The sequence below is a fragment of the Alligator sinensis genome, unplaced genomic scaffold, assembly GCF_000455745.1.
Source record: "Alligator sinensis unplaced genomic scaffold, ASM45574v1 scaffold122_2, whole genome shotgun sequence".
Lineage (NCBI taxonomy): Eukaryota > Metazoa > Chordata > Crocodylia > Alligatoridae > Alligator > Alligator sinensis.
Window position 1 is genome coordinate 845,754 of NW_005841984.1, and position 11,187 is coordinate 856,940.

Here is an 11,187-nt window from a genome sequence, read left to right on the forward strand (position 1 = left end):
TAGAGACTTGCCTTGCTTTCTGACTAGCTATGTGGTAGGTGAGTTGATTCAAGATAAGGCTTCAAGATTAAGCAGCTCTGTGTAAGCCCTACCCTGCTAAGTATAACTGGATTGGAGACCAAAGGAAAATCCTGGAAGTTCTGTTTGGATTTAAGACTGTCAGTGTATCTTGGCTGTATCTCAATATATTCTTCAGGGGAGCATCGAGGGACTAATATTGATTCCTGAGCTTTTCTAACTATGGAGGCTAGCAAGTGGTGTGCCCTGGTTACCAGGGAAAGAAGGTTGCCAGAGAAAGGAAACTAGAAACATTTCCAATTTTTAAAATAATTGTTGGCACTTCCTTTTCATGAGAAATGTTTAAATTTCTAGTTTTCATTTTGAACTGGGTGTGGAGGTGGGAAGGGGGAGTATTTTCAATCTCTTGGAGTTTCCCATGCTACAGCAAAATTCCAAAACTTGGTCAGGTCTAGCACTAGATACTGCTTGTGACCTCAGGGGAAACTTTTGGTGAGTTAACTATGCTCGTATGCAGATGAAACAAGGGGCATGTGTGCATGACACTTTAAAATAGGCTAAATGCTTTTGCACCGCTTTAATGGTGTCAGTGTTTGTGTGCCTTGGCGGTGTATTGAGCATTAATTCCAGCTGCTGTAGGAAATCTGGCAGCATAATGCATCTTAAATGACTCAGGGTGCAGCAAACTAAAACTCTGAGGAGGAGTTTTCAGTTTGTTGCCCCTACAGCCGCAAAGCAAAGCATTGGGCTCCGTGCAGATCACGGGCTCTGCAGAAAGTCCTACAGGCAGCCTGGTAGCAGCCCAGGAAGGCAGGCTCCGCCTAGGAAAAAATTGGCATGCCTGATCTTTTCTCTTGTGTTTTTTTTTTGTCCTTGGAGCCCGCCAGTCTGAGCTGCGCAGGGGCCTGGTGCTTCTCTCTGCAGCTGTGGTGCCCCCGCAGAACCCCCGATCTGGTGTCTATAGGTGGGTGCCACTGGGGGGGGGGGGCTGCTGCCACCACAAATGGAAGCACCATCCCCCCCACCCCGCTGGGGGGTGCTGCTGCCACCACAAAGGGAAGCACCATCCCCCCTACCCCACAACCCAGGAACTGCTCCACCTGCTGGCAGCTCACCCTCCCTTCCCCAACACCAGAGCGGCAGGTAAATTGGGTGTTTGCGTGACATGGGGGTCTAATCGGCCCTAAATTGAAGCAGTGTTTTTAAAAACCTACTGCTTCAATTTAGGGCCCCCATTTTGTCTACACACACCCTGTAACTCTTCATTTAAGGCCTGGCTGTTGGCCAATCACACAAAAGCAACTCTAAAGCAAAATTTAGCTCTTAATTATTTGCTTCTTAGTAAAATTATTCAAGGACATGAACCTTTGGTTTTCTAATGCATTGCTATTTTAATGACTATTAGTTTAGACTCTAGCAAACTAAACTGGATAAATCTGCATCATGTTTTATTGTTGTTGTACATTTTTTAATGGTGGGCTATAAACCCAGTTTCAGTTATGAATCTGTAGGGTGTCAGACACAAGGCAAAGCTAAAGACAAAATACAAGACAAAGATCCCCAACAAAAATCTTCCTAAGCTGACTGACTCGCATAGAACAGCAGAGAGTTAAGGAGGGAAAATATATTATAGCAGCTGTGGACAGCAATGATTAAAATTGGATTTTGGCATGATACAGTGTAGTCAAAGAAATGAGCAAACTCAAAAGACACTAGCGAGCAATAATTCTATTTAAAACTAGATATAAAGTTCATTCAAATTTGCATACTCAGATTAGTAAAACTCCCTTAAAATGTTAGTACCCTTATGACTTCCTGGCTTTGAAACTGTGAAGAACAAAATAAATGTCACTTTTGAATCAACAACATGCCTCTCAATTTACATTTGTGCCTCTTGAGAGGCCATTTATATTGAAATATTGAAATCTAATTTGTTATACATTCAATTCAGTTTGATACATAGGTTTTGATTTTAAAGGCTCTGTTCTCAATAAGAAAAGCTTATATGGATGTAGTTTGTTCTGGCTTAAACTGCTGATGGGATTTGTTACCATAAAATACTGTCTGTATTGCATATTACATAACATTTAATACAGCACAATGGGTTTAGAATATAATCCTGTAGTTGGGGTGAGCTGCAGAGAGAAATAGAGCCTACAGAAAAAAACATCATCACAAGACTACAAGTACTTCTTATTGTACTCTGTTTCACCAGTGATGTGTCACTTCCTATTTGTAATAGATTGTGTAAGCCTGACTTCCAATAAATTCCTTTTAAAACACAAAACATGCAAAATTGGTTGACTGTTTGCAAACTATACAACAATCTGTTATATGCTTGTTGAGACTCTGCACCAAAAATGCACTTTACAAATACAAGTTTTATGTTCATTTCCAAAGAAATAATTCCTGGTCCTTCATACCATTCCTGCTCTTTGACATATAACCCAACAAACAGCTTTCATTAGAAGGTATGTTAAGTATTTTAGTAGCAGAAAAATCAGCTTAAGAAGCAAACACTACCACACCTTAAAAAAATATGGTTTGTGATCCATGGATTGACACACTGCAGCAGAAGTCGAGTGCAGGGGTTGTGAGAAGGAGGACTATGATAGCAATACCAGTTTAGCTCTGTCCCTTGCAGCTGGGCACAGCCAATAAAATTACACACATATTTTATACAGGAGAAGAGTAGCTCATACTTTTTTTCCTTCCTCAGCACACCTGCACAGAGCCAGCTGTAAACTATAACCTTTGTATTTAAATTTATTAAATGCTTTTTGGTTGGAAGCTTCACTTCTTTTTCCACTTTGGGAAAAAAAAATGATTCTGAACAAATATACAGTGCAAGACCTTGAACAGCTTTTCATTTTAAGCAGCATGCTGTTATAATTTTATAAAATCCTACAAATCATTGTATAACCCTTCTTTACAAAACAGTGCAGTTTCTTGGTTGGCAGTAAAGGACAACCTGAAAGAGGAAATTCAGTTGCTGTATATAAATAATGCAGCACATCATGATGGTAACAGTGAGTCTATCAATCTCAGTCAAGAACACAAACTGCAACTTTATGAAAACAATCTTGTGATACGAAGGCCAAACTGGATGGACTGTGCAAATAGAAAGGAACCATCTAGTACTCATCCTGATATAAAATAAGGACTTCTACAAAATATAAATTGTAAAATTACCAAGATTAGTCAGCTCTGACTAACAAACACAGATCACTCTGCAGATGCATTTGACTAATTTTTTTAGTTTTAGAAGCGAAAAATATCCAATAGATATTTCATCCATTTACCACAATGGGATGAAAAAGGAATGATAAAAGACATCACTTAAACACACTTTCATATAGCACAGAGGACTCTGAAATAAATAAAAAGTAAAAAAAAAAAAAAAAAAAAAAAAAAAAAAAAAAAAAAGGACAAAGAAAAATACCATTTAAAAAAAGCCCACTTTAGGTGTGTTCTTAACCCAAAAGAAATTCTCTTCACAAAATATTATTGAATGAAGGTGGTTAATAGGTTTCCTAAAAGAATTAAACATTCATTTGAATTACAGTGACATCAGCTGCAGTTACACGTGCAAGTACAATCTTTTTTAATTAAATGAATCTCCACATTTGGGGCTGGACTCAATGATCTTCCAAGGTCCCTTCCAGTCCTAATGTCTATGAATTATAGGATGTAAAAGAACTGGATAGATAACTGGATAGTGTTAGGAAAAACACGCTTTCTTGGCACATTTTCCAATTAGATAATTAGTCATTTTAATGCAATTATAGAATTTGGTTCTAGCCATTACAGGAAACTGTGGATCATAAAGATGGGCCAGTGTTCTGATCCAATATGGCAATTTCTATGTTTCTATCCTAGATTCTAAGATACCACTATGAAATGGAACTTAATTTTAAAATCTCTCTAAAACAATGTTGAAATAAAATGATTTTATTCTCCCTTCCCTGAGAAAAGGACTCACGTATTATCTAGGGGCACCTTTTGGATGGCCACCAAATAATAAAGAACCAGATCCTTTCATCATTTCTCACAAATTCCTTGAAATCAATATGAATGTTGTTGATTTTGAAAGAATAGTCTCAGCTATGAAATATATCACTATATCCCGATTTCAAAAGGACTGAGTACTATCGGATAGTAAAAGTTTACTTTAATTGTTTTCTGATGCACAGAATCATTGGCAAACCACTGACATTCAAATCCATTTCTCCACAGTTGAAACAGTACAAATAAGAACTATAAATAAATCATGCTGAAGATACACCTGTGCAGAGATGCAAGCAGATAAACATGTGAACAAATGAGCTCTGTAAATCTTTTAACAAATATGTAAGCAGTTATTCTGACTTACTGGCTAGATGGCTGATTTATTTCCTAAGATGAAAAGACATCTGAACAATTACTTTGGATCCCTGAGTACTTAAGAGTGAAGGCAACTAAGTTTTTGATGCCTAGAATCTTTATATACTCTCCTTGACTTTATTTAAACTAGACTGATTATTTTGTCTTGCTAATCTTGTAACATGAATGCATATGACAAAGGATCCAAATAATTAATATTATGTATGAAATCATTATAAATATATACATGCAGTAAATTATACGGTATAACTAATCATGTGTGGAAGTGTGCATAAAATTTGTCCCTGTTGACTGCATGTTGTTACATATTAAGCCAAATGAAACCATTATAAGAACCTTAATAAGAACATGCCCAGCTTATGATATTAGAGGCCTTAGAATAGTTGAGGGGGTTTTTGTTTGTTCTTTTAAATAGAAAGCTTCAACTACTGGACTCAAGAAACTGAATACAAATCTCAGCTTTCAAGGTTGTAGAAAAGAAGGTTGAAAACATGAAGTGAAAGCCATAAAGGCTCAGAGGTTCAAATTTGACAAATTATTTTTTAATAAGTGTAACTGGGGCCTGCTCCAGGTCAATCTCACTGGGGCCCACCTCCCTGTTTCTGGGCTAACTGCTGAATTAGTTCATTAATGTAATTAAGCAGGAGGCTTCCCATTTTTTTGCCATGATGCCAAGGGGCACTATCTGCGGCTCCATTCCTCCCCTACACCACAGCCCAAGCCTCGCAGATGGCATCCAGATGTTCTCAACAGTCACCGGCCCCACACTGGGCCCCAGACTTCTCCGATCAGGACCTCACTAAGATCCCTCCAGTCCGGCAGCCTAATCTGCCTTCATCCTAGGCTGCATAGCTCCCTGAACTGCTTCCTCTTCCAGGTGTGGTCCCCCGGGACCTTTGGCTACAGCCCTGGCCCACCTCCAGGCCAGTCAGAACCCCAGGCCCTCAGCTCTTGGGCGTTCCTCGTGGTGGGCCTCTGGCCCTTTCACCCTTCCGGTCCTGGCCCCGGCATTGACCAATCAGGGAATGTCCAGACAGGTGCGAGTCTATGGCCCCACTCTCTCTCTCTGGGGTTCCACCTTCCAGACCCTACAAAGTGGGTAACACACCTCATTGTGGGGGCTAGGGGTTAAGGTGCCCCAACCCACCTTTCACTGGGGTGGTAACTGGCCTGGCATTTCTTGAGGGCTCCCACATCACTGGGAGCCCCATCAGGCCACCCACCCCCGGCAGGGTGCAGTTTTAAGTCATACCCAGGACCAGGAGCCTCCTGACCCCCTACAGCTCCTCCCTTACCTCCAGATCATATCAGCAGCCAGGCGATGGTTTTGCCTGGCCTTCAGCAGCAAAACTGCCCTGTTTATATGGGCAGCCCTAGGTTCAAAATGGCTGCCCTCATCAAGCACCTGGCAGCTGCCAGCTCCAGGCCCTTTAAAGTGGCAGGCACAAACAGTGCCCTGCCACAATAAGTTATCAGGTCCAGGAAAAAAGTTTACTTTATTATGGGGGAAAAAAAAATCCATTCCCTCACTGCAGGTTTGGACATAAAAGGAAAGAGGAAAGCTTATGGTAATTAATACGCCTTTGCTAATAGGGAAGTATTCAATTTGGAGTTGGCCGATTCAGAGGACAGTGATTCGATTCGGTGATTTGAATCACTTCCCCATTCAATTTGGCTGAATCAGAATTGGAGATTCGGCACTAATTCGAAGATTCAGAATGGCCAGGAAGAGGCAGGCACAGCTGGGTGGCTTCAGGTTATCCTGCAGCTCCTCTGGCTGTGCCTGACTCTCCCCAGGCTGAGGCAGCTTCAGGAGAAGCCCCTATGGCTGCCCTGCCTGGCCCCAGCCTCCCAGGACTTAAAAAAAAAAAAAAAAAAGGCCCCCACTCACTGACTGCAGCAAGGGTTGTTGGGGCTCTGAGGCCTCCTGGCAGAGTCACCCACCCTGCAACCCCCACTTCCCAATCACCCCCCTGCCCAGTCCCACCCCCAATGGCTGCCCCACCTGGCTTAACCTCCCAGCAATTAAAAAAAAAAAGCGTCTCACTCTCTGGCTCTGGCAGATGCAATCAGGGCCTCTGGGTGCTTGTGGCAGAGCCCCCCCATGCAAGGCAGGGCAGTGGAGGGCAGCAGGGATTGCCCCCCCACCTGGTACCCACACAGCAGCTGCCACCTGACACGGATGCAGCATGGCTTGGCAGGGTGCCGCACAACATCTGGGAGCTGGGGTGGCTCCATATGTCAGCTGGAGACTGGCAACACTCAGCCTCTGTGGCCCCAGCTCCCGAACAGCGTGCAGCACCCTGCCGAGTCACACTGCACCCATGTGATGCAACACCTGCTGTGCAGGTGCCAGGTGGGGGGGATTCCCGCCCCCCCCCCACTGCCCTATACTGTGTAGGATGGGTGGCTCTGCCATGAGCATCCATAGGCCCCAATTGCTACTGCTGCATCTGGTGAGTGCAGGGCTTTTTTTTTTTTTTTTTATTGCCAGGATGCTGGGGCCAGGCAGGGCAGCCATTGGGTTCAGGGCTGGGCAGGGAGGAAGATTGGAGCATGGGGGCTTTAGAGAGGGCTCTTCCACGTGGGCCCAGAGCCCCCACAGCCACTGCTATTTCTGGTGAGTGCATTTTTTTTTCTCCCTCAGACTGCTGGGACCAAGCAAAGGGGGGCAATCGGGAAATTGGGGCTGCACAGAGGATCTCTGCCAGGAGGCCTCAGAGGCCCCACACCCCCTGCTACAGCCAGTGAATGCAGGGATTTTTTTTTTTTTTTTAAGTACAAGAGGGCTGGGGCCAGCAAGGAGATGGGGCTGGGCAGATGGGGGCTTCTCCTGTGGCTCCCTCTGCCTGGGGAGAGGCAGACACAGCCGGAGGAGCCCCAGGAGAAGCTGCAGACATGCAGCTGTGCCTGCCTCCCCCCCACCAATCCGAATCTCCAAATCACTCTGTATCTTTTCCGAATTTGATTTGGATCTTTTAATGGGTCTCCTGATTTGAATCAGGCTGAATCTCCTCCAAATCAAATCGGCAACCAAAGCTTCACACAGCCCTAGTAATTAACTGTCTGTTCCCAGGTGCAGTTTAGCCTAAGGCTTTCCATCCTCTTCACCAATGTGCCTCAGTTCCCAGAATCACAGGTAGGAGCTCTGAGACTGGAACAACTGCCCCAAGTGAAAAGGCAGCTCTAGCCTTGGCTTCAACTATAACAGTGCTTAACAGCATAATGATCTAACAGTAAGTTCATCCTATGAGGATTAGTTTGAAAACTTTATAGCAATATTATGATGTATAAGTTTTACTTTATGTAAAACATTACTTTTATTTAATTCATTCCTAGTTTTACAAATCTATGGTAACACCTACTTTATTATTTTGAATGTGAAATAAGGTCTCAGTCTTCTGCATTGCATGCTTCTCAAATATCTGATGTTCTGTTGCAGGTTATTAGGAGTCTATTTCTATGCCAAGCTGGCCTGAATGCAGGGTATATTCCTATCAACGTAAGCCTTTATTAACAAACAAATAAGAGAAAACAGTTTAAACATGACTGAAGGAGGATAATTTCAGACAATTTTTGCAAATTTTTATAATGAGCAGGAAAGGATAAAAATACAATACTTTTAATGAGTGAAGTAGCCCATGTTTGCTAAACAAGGCAATCTAGTCAATGATCTCACTTCATCAGAAAAGATGGGATTTCTCTCTCTTGCTTGAATGACAGACATTATTTTGAGCCTGGTGCCATAAATTATTATGAAAACTGAATAGTACTTTTCTGCCCAAATAGCGGTTGCACCAATCAATGCCATTAACTCAAATATACTAAATGCTTGCTAATAAAATCATCTATCATACTGTGTATCTGCCTGCCCAGTAGAGCTAGCAAACAATTTAGACAATATTCACACATATTCAAACTCAAATTCATTTCAACTTCTTTTTGTGCCTTCCTTGTTACTAAATATTTGTAAACATTCATGTAAATCATTCGTCATTCTCATAAAAGATTAAATTAATTGAAATCAGAACAGATTCATGATTCTTGACCCTGTTCAAAAAATAGGATCAAAAGAGAACATTTTATCATTGATTTTAACCTCTCATATTACATAGGTCCTTACATATCACCCAATTACCCTTATAATGAACCAAATAACCTGTGTTTTCCTTACACACAACTTCCAGAAAAGCATTTGGCTCTTGATCTGAGGACATAAAGGTTAGGGACAGAAGTTACACATAAACCAGTATAAGTGATTGGAAACCAGTTCAATTCTATAACACAACATATGTCCAGTGGACAGAAACAGCTTTCAAAATGGCTGAAACTAGCTTAAGATAAACCTGGAGGGATGTAGTATCAGACTTAACTGATTTAGGTTTAACTGTTTTATTGAACTTCTGTCCCAGCTCCCTTCCATATTCATGTTAACTCACAGTCCCCCAGCATCCTAGGATGCTTAGCAGGATGGGTAAACTAGCTTTGGCCTAAGCTGTCCATACAGAGAGTTAAAAAATCACCTTCTTTTACTCATTATTCCTTTATTTCAAACCCCTTATTGCCATGGTATTGTACTAGAAATTTAATTTCAGATTACTGGTCCACTATAACCCCTAGATCTATTTAAGAGTAATATCTTCCTTGGATGCAGTCCTCCATGCCACAGATATGGTCTGTGCTCCTTGTTTTGGGGAAGTATAATTTTGCAGTAAAATATATTTTGTCTGAATAGTTCCAGCTTACCAAAGGAACCAGATCTTCCTATATGGCAGCCCTCCCCTCATTTTTATCAACTATTCTGCCTATCTTTGAATCATCAACACATAATATCAGCAGAGATTTTATAAGTTACATCTAAATCATTGAGAGAACACTTAATAGTAGGACCTGTAAAATTTCCATCTAACACCCTCATCAGGTGACATTTCCTCATACTTCACAGAATGTAGGTGATGACATACACAATTCCTGGATCCATTAGCCAATTTTAATTCCTCTAATACATGCTCCACTGAAAAATTCTACTTTTTAAAATAAAAATATTGAATGCTAATGAAATCAAATGCTTTACCTATGCCTGTAAGTATATTACATCAGTCATCAGCTAAACTTGTAATCTCAAAGCTTTTATCAGGTTTGTTTGACCTGTCCTATTTTCTATTAAACATCTATTAAACTTGTTTTATATTTATGTATTTTCATTTTTTTCTTTATTTTCCAGTTAATAACTACTTCACCAAGAGGGGCTGTTTGCCACAGCTGACCTATTTTTTTGATTGTTGAAGTATTCCTTTTGGCTATCTAATAAACATTTGTTTAAAAACTCCTAATTTTTTCAGCTATTTAGTTTTTTTTCTTCCCAATATATTTTGGTCATAATTTTATTCAGTTTTAGAAAATTAGCATTTTTCAATCACCAAGTAAATGTATGCACGTTATACCGGTCAGAAATGTTGCCTGTCTACCCATAATACATGCAATCAGAACAAAAATCACTGGTTTTCAGTTAATCACCAGATTCCAGCTGCCTGCATAAAACCTTGGCCATACTGGAGGCCATGGCTGTCAACTGGAGGTCTACAGGTTCATGTGGCCACAAGGGGTTAAACTGAAGCTCCTGGGCTCAGACTCTGGCCCCTGGGCTCCTGCCTGACACCCCCGCCCCGCATGGCTATGAGATCTCCAGGATCCCTCCTCCTCTAACTTCTCCTTTCCCACCCCAGGACAAGCGTGGTGCAGTTCAGTGCAGCCTGTAATGCTGGGGATGGAAGCCTGTAGCTTGGGGCACTTGAGCAGTGTGATGCAGCTAGAGAACTTACGGTGAGGAAAGGTTTCCAGGTGTGTGGTGTAGCATGGCAAGGGAGGAAGTAGGCACATATGCAGTGGGGAAACTTGTAATGTACATCCTCCCCAGGGTCCATGGCTCCTACTCTGTATAGCTCCCACCATGGGGGGTCCATGGAATGTGCAGCCTCCACCTACTTGGAAATTGAACTGCCCTGCTGTAGGCCTCCCAACTGAAGCCTCTCATAACAATAAAATGTCCAACAAATATATTTCATGGACTTTATAATATCCTTACCAAAGTATCCAGTTTAACCTGCCTTAACTTCCGGTTGCCTATGTACCTGAAGGACCTAAATGCACTTGCTTTTTAAACGGTGTGTGTTCAGCATTTTCTGAAACATGGGTTGCTTTATTGTGTAACATGAATTAAGGCATCTAAAAAAAGTACTAATTACTTTGAAACTCTTGAAATATTTATATATAGCTACTGTGAGATCAAGACATGTCAGATTATATAGTAAACAACACACAAAAGAACAATGTGGTTAACATATAATCTGGCTTCCTTTCATTCCTCAGCCCAAATGACCAGGTACCCATTTGTAGCAAGAAACCCTTTTGTCTGCCCCCCTCAAATGTGAAGCTCCTCCATATGGCAAAAGCCCCTCTTTTAGCATTTGCCCCCTTTTGGGGATGCTTTCTCTTTTCTACCTTTTCTTCCTTCCTCTCTCTTTTTCTTTTATTATATCATTATTATTTTATAATAAAAGGTGTATTTATAATATAAGGTGTACTTGTAGTGAAAATAGAGCTTGTAGATGCTTTTACAAATGTACTTTAAGTTTAAAAGTAAGTTTTACCATGTAGCAATGTTAGCAAAGAGCAGGAATCTCTGTATGGAGCAGGTCCCTGAATGAATCATGGTTGACTGTGTAACACAGTAGCTAGTCTGGATAAGCATGTTAATGAGCAGCAATTAACACCTACAAAATCAGA